General features: G+C 52.2%; 1 protein-coding gene and 3 non-coding genes across 4 annotated transcripts in view; 2 read left to right on the top strand and 2 right to left on the bottom strand.

The window, feature by feature from the left end:
• Positions 1-10186, top strand: part of CCDC115 (coiled-coil domain containing 115) — a 14992-nt gene that overhangs the window by 1551 nt on the left and 3255 nt on the right. The window lies entirely within an intron of this gene.
• On the top strand, positions 7158-7229 carry TRNAE-UUC. Its single transcript has one exon. It is a non-coding gene; the product is annotated as a tRNA-Glu (tRNA).
• TRNAE-UUC lies at positions 7803-7874 on the bottom strand. Its single transcript has one exon. It is a non-coding gene; the product is annotated as a tRNA-Glu (tRNA).
• TRNAE-UUC lies at positions 8327-8398 on the bottom strand. Its single transcript has one exon. It is a non-coding gene; the product is annotated as a tRNA-Glu (tRNA).

The raw sequence follows: 10186 nt of genomic DNA, 5'->3' as shown, positions 1-10186 counted from the left end.
GAACCAGGCCCATGTGGGCTGAGCCCTGCTTTCCCCTCCGTATTGCTGAGACAACGGCCCCTGGGGACAATAAATTACGAGCTCTGCACAGCCAGTGTCCCAGATACCTGGGTTCCTTTGTGTGTGTGTTTTGAGGGGACCCAGATGCCTGGCTTCTCTGTATGTGTTGCCCGGGAGGCTCAGAAGCCTCGGTTTCGCGCGTGTGTGTGTGTGTATGATCCTGAACACCTGGGTCATGTTGTTGGTGGGGGTGAGTCTTGGATGCCTCGGCTTCTTGTATGTTTGTGTAGAAAGGATCCTGGGCATCGGGGGTGTGTGTGTGTGTGTGTGTGTGTGTGTGTGTGTGTGTGTGTGTGTGTGTGTGTGTGTAGAGGGGGAGTCCCAGATGCCTAGTTCTCTGTATATAGAGGGGCATGGTGGGGGGAGGGGCATGGAGCAGAGAGGCCTGGGTGCATGTGTTCTCTGTGCATGGGGGTCCAAGATACCTGGGTTCCCTGTGTGTGTTGGGGGGTAAGGCCTGGGTGCCTGGTCAATCTCATGTGGGGCACCCTGTATCTGTACTTACCTGGCAGGGGAGACACCATGATCACCCAGGTAGTTTTTCTACTGCCTGGGGAAAACCACAAATGTGGCAGGGGGCAATACCCTGACTGAGGTAATGCATAGTTAGCCTCTCACTTTCATGTCAAGTGGGAAGATCTCGGCTATACGCCGACTTTATAGAAATGGGAGATTCCTCCCTAGCTTGCTCCTGCAACCGTACCGCTGAGGGCAGGCAAAACTCAAGGGTATCCGAACCCCAGGTCTCTGGGCTTGGGCCTGCACGTAGGATGCCTGCCAAAGGATTTGGAAGTATCTGAAGCCCCAGCTGGCTGGGGTGGGATGCTTGACAGTAGCAGGGCCACATATGGTTCTTGAATGACACACAGATTTGGATTTGATTTGCCTGATTTGACTTGGGCCATGGAAATTTTCCTTAAAAAAGTCTGTTGGAGGGGGAAGCCCGGCACCTAGGTGATTCTCTGTATGTACAGGGGATCCTCGTGGGACCATAAAAGCTACCTGTGCCTCCTCCCGCAAGGTGTTACATATGGGGTGTTACACAGCCCTCGACCTGGCCAGAAAACCACTTGTTTGTTAAAGCCGAGCAAAGCAGGTGCAGGTTTTGTCCCAGGAAAAAAAACCTTGTCCCAGACAGCGAGAAGATGATGCTAGAAAGAGAGACAAAGTGATGAAAAAGATCTGCCAGGCTGGGGGTGCTTATCAATTATGCAAATAACCTCTAAATGGCCAGTAGCCATAGTGATAGTCATGGAGGGGGTAGAGAAATAACTATATGAGTCACAAAAGGCATAGAAAAAGTTGGAACTAAGGGATTTTTGGATGGCTAGACTATACCCCAGAGGCTCCTGACGCACATTACACTTACGCACTTGACCAGTGAATGGTGTGAGATAAGTAGATTGGCCACACGAGCAAAGGAATTATCATGCCATTCACTAGTCAATCACCCAATGCATTTAGGGAAGCCATAAATGAAAATAAATTGTCACACACTGAACTCTTCAGTAACGCAATAACTAGATGGGCCAAACATGCAAAGAAGTTCTTGCAATCAACTGGTCAAGCATACAATAAACGGAGACTGGCCACAAGCACCAAGTAATTACCACGTTATAAAAATCACTGTCCAGCTATGAAGAGAGCCAAGCAGGTACAAAGTTAGCACATGAAAATACATCACAACTGTATGACTAGTTTCTAGCCAGCTTTCATTTGAATGTGTAGCAGGGCCCTGAATGTCTGAGTGAGACCCTGACCTGTCTGATCCACAGGATAGGGAGCAAGACTCACTTGCAAGGTAGCTAGTGCAGTTCTAGGTAGGGGAGTGTGCACTGTCTGCTGAATAAACTCATATGAGTAGAGGGGAAACTCCTGTCTCTCTAGCATCCTGTCTCTCAACAACCTGCTGGTACCCCAAACCCTTGGACTGAGGTAATAGAAGGTTTTGAAGGTTTTTGGGGGCACCATGGTGACCTGTACAACCACATAGCTGTGAATAACTGTGAGTGTGTTTTTGATTGTGCGTGTGTGTACACACAAAATTAATTAAATATGTGTGTGTGTATATAAAATAGATGTATGTGTAGTGTGTGTCTGCATGGATATGTGCGCACATGCATATGTATAATATGTATATATAAAATGAGTGTGTATGTGTGTAAAGTGCATGTGCACGTGTTGAGACATAAAATGAATATATGTGTATGTGTGCATACACAACATTAGTGTGTGTGTCTATCAGATGGATAGATAGATGCATAGATAGATATCCAAAGCCACAGTACTATAGTTAGCTTACATAACTCCTCTGGTGATCAGAGACTCTAGTCCAACCTGGCGCCTAAGGCAGGATCAGCCCTACCCAAACCATCCCAGACAAAGCCATTGTCTGAGCTCTTTGTAAAACGACTGTCAGTCATGACACAACACTGGACCTCACACCCAAACCTGCCATGGGAAAAGCCAGACCACCACAGGAGCCAACATCCTGCTGATGTTAAAGATGGTTAATAAATGCTTCAGATATTTCAGGCAGAGGCCATGCCCATGCTAGGAAGGCAGGAAAACCCACCTGGTCTGTATTAATCTGACCTTGGGGGGGGGGGGGAGGGATTCCTTCCTTGCCCCAAATATGGCATCAGTCTGATCCTGACCAGAGGAGCAAGACCCTCCAGCCAGGCCCTTCCAGGGCTGAATCCCAGCAGAAGCATTGTTACAGCCCAGTCACATTCCCAGCTTGGGCTGCAGCCACACCCAATGCCTCTGAGAGGGGCTTAAAAACACCCTGACATGTAGCAGAAGGGGGCGGGGGCAACCAATAAATCCCAGAAGCCTGGGAAATCCCCATAGCACAACATGGATAACACTATGCCTAGATCATCCCCAGCCAGTGGCTGTCTCCTTGAACCCCTGCAGTGATGGAGACTCCACGCCTTCCCTAGGTGTCTATTCTCCTGCCTCCCTGCTCTAACAGTGAAGTTTTCCCCGAGATCCAACTGGAACCTCTGCTGCCACATCAAGGCATGGGGCCACATCCTGCTCTCTGCAGCAAGAGGAAATGTGCTTGCTTTCTAGTGATGAGGGGTAACACACCTGGATGGATATTTAATCCCTAGGGAACTTGCCCTGGGGCCCTGAAGTGGGCCTCAGTTTACCACTTTACCATCCAGCATGCCCAGCTGGCATCATTCTTGCCTCTATCCTTCCCTATAGCCATACCCATGGCATCACTCTGTCCTCATTTGCCTTCCTGTATAATCTGCCACTGCTTTGGCATTAGCCCACAGGGGACACTAGCACTTCTGCTACATATTACATACATTATACAATTGATAGACTTATTGCATGATTCATGTAGACTGGCCTCATATGAAAAGGAACTGTCCAGTCATGCAATAAGTGTAGGCTGGCCATGCATGCAAAGTAATGATCATGCCATAATAATGGGCACCCAGCTACAAAGTTAGTGCTTGACAATGGGTACCAACTCTATAGATGGTTTGTACCCAGCTTTAATTTGAACATCTGGCAGGGTCCTGGCTGTTGACATGTGGCCTGGGCCCATTTGTTCTGGCCCAGCTTCACCATCTCAGCCTTGCATCAGACTCAGCCTGCCTGTTTCACCCACACTGGGCTCTGGCCCTCGACCTCAACCCATCTAGGTTGTTACACATAGGATGTCCGCGGGGTTGGGGCTTTCATTTTATCTGGAAAGGGGCAAGAGACAATAAAACAAGTTCCTCTGAACTACCACTGGTTTACTGGGATGTTATTATCATTTAGGCAACATGAGCAAGACCAACTGCGTCCAGTAGAGAATACACAGACATGTTCACTGCAAGGTGGCAGGTCTCAGCCCCTTGGACTCCAGCTTCCTGGTTTCATAGTTTCATAGTACTTAGGGTGGGAAGGGACCTAAATGCATCATCAGGTCCAACCCCCTGCCCCAGGCAGGAACGAGTACTGGGGTTATAACACCCCAGCCAAATATCTGTCCAGCCTCCTCTTGAAGACCCCCAAGGTAGGAGAGGGCCCCACCCCCCTTGGGAGTCCATTCCAGAGCTGGCAGCCCTAACCATAAAATAATGTCTCCTAATGTCCAGCCTGAACCTTCTCTCTAACAATTTGTGGCCATTATTCCTAGTAATCCCCAGTGGTGCCCGGGAGAACAGAGTTTCCCCCAATTCCCGCTGGTCCCTGCTAGTGAGTTTGTAAATAGCCACCAGATCCCGTCTCAGCCTTCTCTTGTGGAGGCTGAATAGATTCAGGCCCTTCAGCCTCTCTTCGTAGGGCCTGACCTGCTGCCCTTGACCATGCGAGTGGCCCTCCTCTGGACCCTCTCAATGCTAGCCACATCCCTCTTGAAGTGCGGTGCCCAGAACTGGACACAGTACTCCAACTGTGGCCTGACCAACGCCACATAAAGGGGAAGGATTACCTCCCTGGACCTGCTTGCGATGCATCTGTAGATGCACGACAAGGTGTGGTTGGCCTTACTAACCACTTCCTCGCATTGGTGGCTCATGTTCATCCTGGAGTCAACAGTGACTCCAAGATCCCTTTTTGCCACTGTTTTGACCAGAGCAGTGTTCCCAGCCTATAGGCGTGTTGCTGGTTCCTTCTCCCTAGATGCAGCACCCTGCACTTGTCTGTGTTGAATTCCATCCTATTCTCATCCACCCATCTCTGTAACCTGTCTAGATCTAGCTGGATTCTGTCCCTTCCCTCCAGCATGCCCACCTCGCCCCACATCTTGGTGTCATCAGTTAATCTGGACAGCGTGCTTTCCACACCCACATCCAGATTGCTGATAAAGATGTTGAACAGTACAGGCCCCAGGACCGAGCCCTGGGGGACTCCACTGCCCACATCCCTCCAGGTTGAAAACAACCCGTCCACCACCACTCTCTGGGTGCGACCATTGAGCCAATTTGCCACCCATCAATGCTGCAGACACCTAGTTTTTTAAAGAGAATGTGTGGGAAACAGTGTCAAAGGCCTTCTTAAAGTCCAGGAAGACGACATCCACCTCAATGCCCTTGTCCAGGGACTTTGTGACCTGATCATAAAAGGAAACCAGGTTAGTCAGGCAGCATCTGCCCTCAGTGAACCCATGCTGGTTGCCCCTGAGCATTACCTCCCCTGCTGGGCCCTTGCAGATGTGCTCCTTGATAATTTTCTCAAAGGTCTTCCCAAGGACCGAGGTGAGGCTAACTGGTTTATAGTTACCCAGGTTCTCCTTTCTCCCCTTCTTGTAAATGAGGACCACATTGGCCTTTTTCCAATCTTCAGGTATCTGCCCAGAGCCCCGCAAGCACTTGTAAAGCCATGTTGGGGCACCGCTATGACCCCCACCAATTCCCTCAGCACCCTTGGGTTAAACCCTGCTGATTTAAACACATCCATCACCTCCAAAAGTTCCCTAACTAGGTCATCCCTGACCCTAGGCATGGTGGTGCCTGCCCTGGGTCTGTCTGTAATCCTAGTGGGGGAAATGTCCCGGTCCCTGTTCAGAAATATGGAGGCAAAGAATTCGTTAAAGAGGTCAGCTTTTTTGTTTGCTGCAATCACCAGATTGCCAAACCTGTCCTGTAAGGGCCCCACGTTACCTGGTGCCTTCTTCTTACTCCCTATGTATTTGAAAAAGGACTTTTTGTTATCCCTAATTCTGGTCACTAGTCCTATATCCATCTCTGCCTTGGCCTTCCTAACCGCCTCCCTGCAGTCCTGAGCAACGGAGGTGTAATCCTCCTTGGTGATAGCCCCTTGCTTCCACTATTTGTACACCTCCTTTTTTTGAGGCAAGTTGCAGACTCCCACCCCTCTGCACTGGTGTGGGGGAAGATTGATACAGCACAGGTTCAAATCTCTGTATTCCCACCCATTTCTCTAAGACAACGATCCCTTGGCCAGTCAATCAGGGACACTGATGACCTGTGACCACTGCTTTTTCCTGGGGTTGCCCCTACAGCCCCGCCCCTTGGTCCAACTGGAAAAGAAATGGAGCAACTGCTTCTAACTAAAACCCCCAAAGCTCTCTGGGTCATCATCCTGTTGCCCAAGCCCCATCCTCACCCGTTGGCTCTCTTAGCTCCTGGGATACTTGGCTTGGGCTTCTCTTCCAGCCAGGTGTGCTCCTGACTGGCACAGGTATCCTCTCGGCTTAATGCACAGTCTATTGCTTCTTTCTCTGGCCAAGCTTCAGTTGCTCCCTTGCTGCTTTCCCAGGGCTCTGACCTGACCTAGTGTCTCATTGCTTGGCTGCTAACTGCAAAAAGGCACTTTTTGGTCCCTGGCTGCCTACTCCTCACAGCTGGCCCAGGTTCAGCTGGTCTGCCACCTGGGGACATATCTGTGGTACTTTCTCTTCAAACTAACAGGAACCCCTGGCTCCCTGATACACCTAGTGTCATTATGAATGTATGTTACCCCCTGTTGTAACAGTGTGAATAGTGATTACATTTGCTCTAAGCTTTAAGCAATCACATCAGTGTGTGTGTGTACACATGGACACATTAATACACATGACAATGATGCACATGTTAATATAGCCATGTCTATTAGCTTCTAATTACTATTTTATACAGGTATGGCATTCATATATTATAGAACTATGTATAGATATGCTGCCATTATATATATGTGTGTGTATACATATACATATATATATACATATACATATATATATATATATGTCTGTGTGTGTACATGCATATACACACATATACACACACATATACACATTTGTCTATATCTACACGCATGATAAAATAAGAACATGGCTATATTGCACTACAGCAGATAACTGTATATTAGAATGTTATAATTGGGTATTATTTTCCATGAATGATATAACGATGTGAAATAACATGTTATTATATACACCATGCTTGTATCTATAGAGAGAAAGCAAGAGAGTGAGCATTCAAGCTATCTATACCTTGGTGTCTGTGTGAGAGAGAGTGGACTATAAATAGGATTAGCTATTCCAGTGCATAAATTATGCTCCTGAAACTGCTCCCCTTCTCTCTGAGAAGCAGAAACCAGGCCTCTGGAATCACAAGGCAACAGCCAGCAAAGTGTCATTTGATCTTTCCCACATGGTCTAGCGGTTAGGATTCCTGGTTTTCACCCAGGCGGCCCGGGTTCGACTCCCGGTGTGGGAACAGCTTCTCTTTTGGTCGTGGTGAAAGAATGAACCTTGGCTCTTTCCCCACTGATGGTGAGGGGGAGAACCTTGGGATCTAGTAGCCAAACCTCAAACCCCAGCCCCTGGGGGGAGGCGAAGCCTAGATTTCCCCCCACACCCTGCTGACAGAGAGCCCCCTCCCCATCCAGAGGTAGGGGGGGACATGGGCATCCAGGTACCCAAACCCCAGCACCCCTTCAGCACAGAGCAAAAGACCCCAGGTGTCCCCGCTTAGCTAAAATACAAGGGATTTCTACACTGGGAGTCAAACCCGGGCTGCTCAGGTAAAAAACAAGAATTCTCAACGATAGACTATGTGAGAGTCACAAGGAAGCTCTCACCCTGGACACCTGAGTGCTTCAGGAGGGGAAGGGAGGCTGAGGGTTCAGGGAGGCTGGGAGCTGGAACAGCTCTAAGCAAAGAAGGGATTCGACCAGGACCCAGAACCTCTGATCTGTCTGCCGGCGCCTGGGGGCAGGTCCCTGGAGTGAGAGCAAGGGATTCCCGCTCCCGCTCCCTTTTCTTACCCCAGGACTAAAAGGGCCTGCTGTTCCCACACCGGGAGTCGAACCCGGGCCGCCTGGGTGAAAACCAGGAATCCTAACCGCTAGACCATGTGGGAGCAGGTGCCTGTAACCTCCGTGCTGCACATAGAAGGAGGGGGCAGGGTGGAGACAGTGTTTGCAATGTCTTTGGGTTCCGTGCTTTCTGTGTCAAAACTCCACCGCCCTCAGCCGACAGCCCACTTCCTGGGTTCCCTGCGGGGAGGAGGGGATTTCTAGAGTGGGATAAGTGACCACCTGGCTCTTCTTGGGGGGGGACGACACCGACACGCCTGGGTTCTCTGGGAGGAGGACCGGGTCTATAGTGGAGGCTGGGGAGGCAGGGTTCCCTGGGAAGGGGAAGCCCCAACACCTGGGTTTTCTAGTACGGGAGGGGTGGGTGTTACATTGGTGCAGGGGGGCAGGTGGATGCCTGGGTCCTCCAGGAGGGGAGTGGGGGCTGCAGCAGTTAAAAAGTTAAAGGGGTGCTGGCAACTGGGATTCGCCTAGCCCAGGGCCAAAATGGAAAGCATTCCCACACCGGGAGTCGAACCCGGGCCGCCTGGGTGAAAACCAGGAATCCTAACCGCTAGACCATGTGGGAGCTACTCTAACACTTCTTCTGGTGCTGGCCCCTCTGTTGCCTTTCCCGGCTTGGATTGATAACTCTATCACCTGCTCCTAGTGTTTTTTGCCAGGCTTTGCTTTTGTGCCCCACACCAACAATATACTGAATGACTGAGTTCTCTCCCACACTCTGCCCCCCCACCCCAGACTCCTGGGTCCCCTCCCTAGCTGTCTCCCTCCACCCCCTTGCCTTCCCAAATTCTTGGGTCCCCTCCCCTTGTCCCCAGCGCAATGTTCCTGACTCAGTTTCTGCACCACGGGGCAGGGCTGCGGCCTCGTTCTATCTCTTGCCCCTGTCGACCTCGGGGCAGATTCAGGGTGAAGGAGGCCCTTGGACCTCTTCATCCCCATCTTCTCCTTCTGGCCATTTCAGGTTGCCATGGAGATAGATGGGGAAGAATTAGGAGCCGGGGCCCAAAGTCCTCTCCGAGGCCTCACCAGCAGTGGGGCAACAGTCATCCTGCCCTGATGGGCAGGCATTGGGGCCAATTAGGGAGCGCAGCTGGGTGCAAGGGTGGGGCCTTGATGATGCTGATGGGGCTATTGCCATGCCTGGGTTCTCTCCAAGCTCTGGGAGGAGCCTGAGGTCCATGGGGCTACAGGCACTTGGGAGGGGTGAGGGGGCTGAAGGAGGGGGGCGGTCTGAGGGGGTCCCTGGGGCATGAGGGCTGGGATGTGGGGCTGGAGTCTCTGGGGGAGATCTAGGGAGTATGGGGGCTGGAAGCAGGAGTGTGGGGAGATGGGGGTTCTGGGGGTCCCTGGGGAAGATCTCGTGGGGGGGCTCTGGGGTATATGAAGGGGCTGGGAGATGGGATGGGAGTCTTTGGGGTGGGCCTGAGGTATGGAGGCTGGGATCTATGGGGGGCTGGGTTTTATGGGCCTTGAGGGGTCTGGATGAAGGTCTTTGGGATGCAGAGGGCTGGGATCGGGGGCTGGGCTGCGGTGTCTTCTGGCGCTGGGTTGAGATGCAGGGCCTGCTGGGAGATTCTGGGGTCAGAGGGGCTGGGGGGCACCCAGCTGTGCCCAGCTCTGGGGTGCAGCTGGTGTCTCCATCTCTCTAGTCCCTGGGTTCCTTCTTGCTTTGGGAGGGGACTGGGGTCAGGTAGGGGGAGCAGGTGGGGCTGGGAGCTAGATGCCTGGGTTCTCTGGGAGTGGAGAGGGGGGCCTGTAGGGTTAAAGGAGACCAGATACCTGCATTCCCTCCCCACCCAGTGATGTCACAGTGGGACACTGTGATGTCAGCAGCCCTCTCTGCTCAGGCTCCCTTTACTGGCTGAGCAGGGAGTGGCGCTGGGCAGCAGGGAGGCCACACTCACGGGCAGGCAGGGATCAGGCCCACCCCCACCATGGGGCCCCCCGCCCACCAGGCCAATGTCACCAGCAATGAGGATGGGGGGCCCAGCAAGGCAAGGCCCTGGACCCCTGAGTTCTCTGGCGGGGGGCAGTGGGGGGCAGGGGGCTGAGAGCAGGGAAGCTAGGGGCACAAATACCCGGGTTCTACAGGTGGGGATTGGAGTTTTGGGTGTTAGAGCAAGGGGCCCTGGCAGGCTGGACACCTTGGTTCTCTGGGAGGGGAATGGGGGCTGGGAGATGAGAGCAGGTGGTGGGGAGGCTGGTGCCCAGATGCCTGGGTTTGAGAGCAGAGTGGGTGGAAGTCCAGATGCCTGGGTCCCTGACCTCCCCCTTACCTTCACAGTGGGAGGGGCGCTGGCGGGGGCTGCCCCATGCCAGACTGCCTGTGTGGCTGCAGGACAATGAGTTCCTG

Source organism: Alligator sinensis, unplaced genomic scaffold, assembly GCF_000455745.1.
Source record: "Alligator sinensis unplaced genomic scaffold, ASM45574v1 scaffold778_1, whole genome shotgun sequence".
NCBI classification, from domain to species: Eukaryota; Metazoa; Chordata; order Crocodylia; family Alligatoridae; genus Alligator; species Alligator sinensis.
This window is presented reverse-complemented; position numbering and strand designations above follow the sequence as displayed.